This window comes from Astyanax mexicanus, chromosome 9 (assembly GCF_023375975.1).
Source record: "Astyanax mexicanus isolate ESR-SI-001 chromosome 9, AstMex3_surface, whole genome shotgun sequence".
Taxonomy (NCBI): domain Eukaryota; kingdom Metazoa; phylum Chordata; class Actinopteri; order Characiformes; family Acestrorhamphidae; genus Astyanax; species Astyanax mexicanus.
The window spans coordinates 41,685,012-41,690,359 of NC_064416.1; the positions used below are offsets into that span (position 1 = coordinate 41,685,012).

Sequence of the window (5,348 nt, forward strand, 5' to 3'; positions counted from 1 at the left end):
GGGCAAAACTCCTTTATACTATCAAGTATTTTTGTTTTTGTAGTCTTTTTTTTACTTCCTTCCTAACAACAAGTGTTAAGATCTTTTTAACTGTTAACTAAGTTTTTTTTGTGAGACACAGGATTAATTATTGTATTTAATGTATTTGTTTTCCTGTCAAATGTTTTATTTAATATCAGTTTGTAACATTCTTTATTATTATTATTATTATTATTATTATTATTATTATCAGGAGATGAGAAACCAACCTCTTTTTCAGTCTTCTTACTGGAGATCTGAAACACATAATGATAATAGAATAAGATAAAGCTTTTAAATTCAATACAAGAATATAAAAATGGACGAAGCATAGAAATACACAGTTATTATCAGATCTAAAATACATTAGATTAGACTGTAAATCCAAACATGGTTGTTACCACTTATAAACAGTGCCCTCTATAATGTTTATGATCAGAAACCATCAAACCTGACTGAACTGGAGATGATTTGTAAAGAAGAATGATCCAAAATATCTTCAACCAGAAGCCAGACTCTCATTGGAAGCTATAGGAAGCGTTTAAAGACTGTTTTTTCTGAAAAAAGAGGATCTACTAAATATTGATAATTTTTTTCTAATGGAGCCCAAATTTATGCACACTTCATTTCACTTCTCAAATATCAATGTGTTCGTCTGCTATATGATATATTATAGATTTACAAAGGAAAGTCATGAAAATTATAAGGGGTGCTCAAACGTTTTCCTACTATTGTTTTTACCAAATATTATGGAGAGCACTGTGAGTTTGTAAATTTGACCTTTCTATTGTGGACTCTCTATCAGAAAACCATGCAGCTGCTCTGTTTATGACAATTTAGGTCTTTTATCTGTAGATAATTTTATTAAAACTGAAAGAATACATTATCACATGTTACCTTCGTGCTCATTCCTGGAGCTGTAAGCGTAGCGAGGATGATGATGATGATGAAAAGACGTCTCATTGCTGTGTCTTCTTGCCCTAATCTGAACAGAAACTGGTGGGAGAACAGGTGGGATAAGTATTAATAAAAAGATTAATTTACAAACCGACACCTGAAGTCATGTATTAAATCATTTAAGCAGTTTTGTTTAAATGTGATGATGCTCTTTTACCTTTTAAACTTAGACACAAAATGTTAGACACACTTAATATAACCTAATGTTACACAAAGTAGCCTCTGAGACAGATTCATTTATCAAGCCTGTCTGGAAACTGAAATTAGTCCTGTGCTGTCAGTTCTTATGTTGGTAAAATAATACAATCTCTTAATATACAAAACATACAATAATATATTTAACCAAAATTCAAGAAACATTAAATGGTCATACTCACATTGTGATCAGGTAGAAGCTGCTTCTGTACTGATGAGCTCTCTCAGACAGTTGCAGTTAAATGCCTACTAAATTGTGCATAAAGGACTTCTAAATAGTACACGTATTCGAAATGTGGTGGAAATTAGTGATAGACAGAATAAAATCTAACCTCTACGTCGTATGTGAAAGTGAGTAACAAGCTTTATTGAGAGTTAGGCACACAGAGATACAAAGGTCTGTGATTCCCAGCTCTGAGATCTGTGAGCTCAGTAGCAGTTTTTTATACCTCCCCTCAGCATCCTTTAAAGGTTACAAACATGAATCAGCATTCAGAGATATTTCATAGATTTCCCTTATATGGTAATCGCACTCAACACATTTACTGTCATTCGACACTCTAGGACTTTCTATCACAACACATAGTTTGAGTTCAACAACAACTGTTTTCCTGTCTAAGAAAAGGGTCTAGGCTGTCTGCCACTACTCTCAGTTCCTCTTTCCACAGAGCGAGAGAGCAGAGCACACTTTAACACTTTAACACAAGTTTAACACTTGTGTAGCATTTAGAATCACACAAATATGTTTTCTTAAAGCATAAACATCATCAATAAATTGCATTTTCCCATAACATTTCCCCTTTGATTCTAAATCAGTCACTTACATCTCATTGTCCTCACCAAACTGCTGCTGCAAATTTAACTCCACAGAAAATGGGAAGCTGTCATCTTTATAGTTCACCTGTAACATCTGGTACTGAGCAGTGAATGAACGTGTAATCATTGTCGAAATGCAGTTAAAAATACAAGGAACCAAACACATAGTTGCTCCTGACGGAGGAACTACAGTTAAAGACATATTGCTTAACCCTGGGTTAAACCTGGGTCCCGATGGGTCATAGTCCAGGCGATGGGGCTTAGAGGCTTTAAAGCCTCTATGCCATTGGGTCACCTGTCCCGTTAGCAAATATTCTTCGGAAAAAAATCAACATATATTCTACCCCCAGATTCAATTCACAGTCTGACCTATTCTGTATCGGTGGAACAGCCGTGGTGTTATCTGGGGGGTTGGGAATCCATGGAATAGCAAATGAATGACACACCAAGCAATGTTTGTCTGAGTCGACGGTGTTTGCCGCCACCACCGTCACCTTGCAGGCCTTGTTCCCTTGGCACTGTTTTTCAGCGGCCTCCCATGCTCCTAGTTTGAAGCCCAGGCAGGCGAGAAGGATCATAATCCGCATGCTGGAGCTTGTTTCGATGAATATGGTTCAGGCTGGACAGGCTTGCCTGGACTCACTGGTCTCCACACCCCGGGGCAGGTAACTTTAGCGTTTTCTTGACACTTCGGTACTCGGAGTGCGGGCATGCCCTATCGCACTCGTCCTATACCTGTGAGGCTTAAGATACCTTAACCGGGTGTGGCCTTTATACCAGGTCAGTTGGGGTGGTAGGGGCTCTCTTGCAGTGTGTGTGGTGAACCCAAGTGCCTCGTCCCTCTGTCTTCACCGCCGTGTGGGTGGTTAGGAGGACTTGGTGTGGTCCCATTTTTGTCTTCTTAGGTCCTTCACCAGCACCCAGTTCCCCTGGCAGGATCTCGTGGAAAGCTAGGTCGTCTGCTTCCGGAAGTGCTGCTTTCACCTGCTTAGACACAAAAGAGAGTGTGTCGTGGAGAAGGACACAACGTGTTACAAGTGGGTGGCCAAGGAGGTGATTATCAAGGGTCGGGGGCCCTATCCCTACGTTTGGTGGTCTGCCAAAAATAATCTCAAGAGCGCTCAGGCCTGTTCTGGCTTGGATTCTGGTCCTGCTCTACCACAAAAAAAGAGGTAACACCTTAACCTAATTTAACCCAGTTTGTTGTGCCATTTTAGCTTACTAGTCCTGTATGTATTTGCTAAACATACACATGCAGACTGTGGTAGTGTGAGGACAAGTGGTCAGGAGGTTACCGGAGAGAGGTGATGCAGAGACGTAAAAACAGTCTGGAACCAGGTAAGTATTGATAATAATTTTACAATGCTAACGCATTATTTTCTATGTTTTCTTTTTCACAGGTTCCCCCAGGCTCCCCTGCTCCAGGACACCCCTTGGTCTCTACCCAGACCTTAAGGACCCGGGTGGCTCGCGCGCCGCCATTTTCACAGGATCCAGGTAAGTACTGTGTTAATGTGTGTCCATAATGTGTTTAACAAAATGTACATAGGGGTTCTTGGTAGATGGTGATGTGTTCAGGGGCCTGACATCATCACACAGACCAAGAGAAACTTTTTTCCTATCAGCTCTACAAAGTCTATCTGCCAGTGTTGAACTGGTTCTGTAGGCATGTCCCACTGGTGTCAGACCGTGGTTTGGTCTGTCTGTGTGTGTTTTGGGCACAAATCAGGCAGGATGAACAAAAATGTTCAGTGAGATTATAGATTCCAAGAGCATACCAGTGCTGCCCTATGGCTTGGGCTATTCCCCCTTTATTCATGTGGCTTCCCCCATGAATAATCTTAATTAGGATTTTAAGCAATGGTTTGTTTGTGTTGGTGTTTTGCCAGATTCCATTATCTTTGTGGTAAACACTTTGTTTACACATTTTGTCTCTTAAATTGTGGCCATTGCTTGAATATCTTGCAATGTAGGTTGATCGTGGTCTGTTGTGTCAGTTTGAGCAGCTGTTATAACTGTGTTATAAAAAAGCATTTAATTTACTCACTGGATAAGAACAGTATGTGCTGCACATTTGATCACTACAATCTAAAATGGTAGTAGCAAAGCTGTTAGTAGATTGTTAATAAGCTCATAGTGTTTTATTTTTCGTTCCCGAACTAGTAAGGAAGTTCTGATGCTTCCACATATATCCGAAATTTTATGCTTCTCCTTCGAAGGAGAAAACAAACCAAGATTGGTTGTCTGAATGAAATGGGACACTGAAAATGCATTTGTTAAGTCCACTAGAGCGTAATGGGTGTGATCTGCGGGTATCTGTGACAAAATGGTGTGTGAATTAGGAACTTCAGGTGCTTGTGCCTGAACTGCAGCATTTACTGCCTGCAGGTCTTGAACAAATCTCCACTTATCCCGGCCAGGTTTCTTGACTGGAAAGATTGGTGTTCGCACTGGTGAATCTGGGCATGGCACTATGACCCCTGCCTCAAGAAGAGCTTAAAACACGGATCTAATGCCTTCAATTGCCTCAGGTTTTAATGGAGATTGAGCTTGTCTAGGCCTATAGGAAGACTTTGGTGAAATAGACACTGGTTCACAATCTTTTATTAGACCCACATCATGCCTGCTAGTGGCCCATAGCTGAGGAGGAAGTGAAACTAGTTCTTGTTCCTCTTCTTCTGTGAGTGCGGCTGCCTGCATGGGTGGAGCTAGCCCAAAAAGCTCCACCGCGGGCTCTGCCCTCAAATGGTAATTATAGGGTGCATCCACGTTCTGGTGGAGGCCCTGTACTGCACGTTAGGGTGTTCCGTGTTCACCCAATCTTTGGCCCTGGCCACCCGTGAGGCCCGTGGACCAAGGTCCTTCCATGGGACGGTGCATCTACTTCTGGCCAGGGAGATGTGAGGATCTGAATGCATTGTGAATAAAGTGTCTTGCTGTTCAGTAAAAAGGACCACAGCTGCTACAATGTTTTCATTCCACAATAGTGTAGTTGTGGAGAGAATCTCAAACCCCTTTTTTTATTATTATTATTTTTATTGCATACTCATGGTCTGGACCAGAACTGATATGGGTGGTACAGTGCAAACCATTTTGATCCCAAATCAACTGATGATATCTCTCAGGAAACACCACCACAAGACCACTTGTAGGCACAGCCCGGAGCTCCTGGGCTACTTGGACCATGTTGGGTGCTGCAAAATCTGTGGCTAATCCCCCCGGGGGTGCTAATCAGAGTACAAGCCATCTTACAAATTAAATCCCTAGCTAGTAAGTCCACAGGACAACCGGAAGACATATGCAAACAATGCAAAAAGGTCTGATCATTTAAAGAACATTGGAGGGACACTGAAGCTTCCTCT

At 41.2% G+C, this 5,348-nt stretch overlaps 1 long non-coding RNA gene across 1 annotated transcript; it reads right to left on the bottom strand.

The window, feature by feature from the left end:
• Positions 1–240: 240 nt before the first annotated feature.
• LOC111194846 (uncharacterized) lies at positions 241–1,860 on the bottom strand. The gene is made up of 3 exons (XR_007440688.1): positions 1,353–1,860; positions 916–1,014; positions 241–275 (listed from the first exon to the last, which is right to left on the bottom strand). It is a non-coding gene; the product is annotated as an uncharacterized LOC111194846 (long non-coding RNA).
• Positions 1,861–5,348: the final 3,488 nt, after the last annotated feature.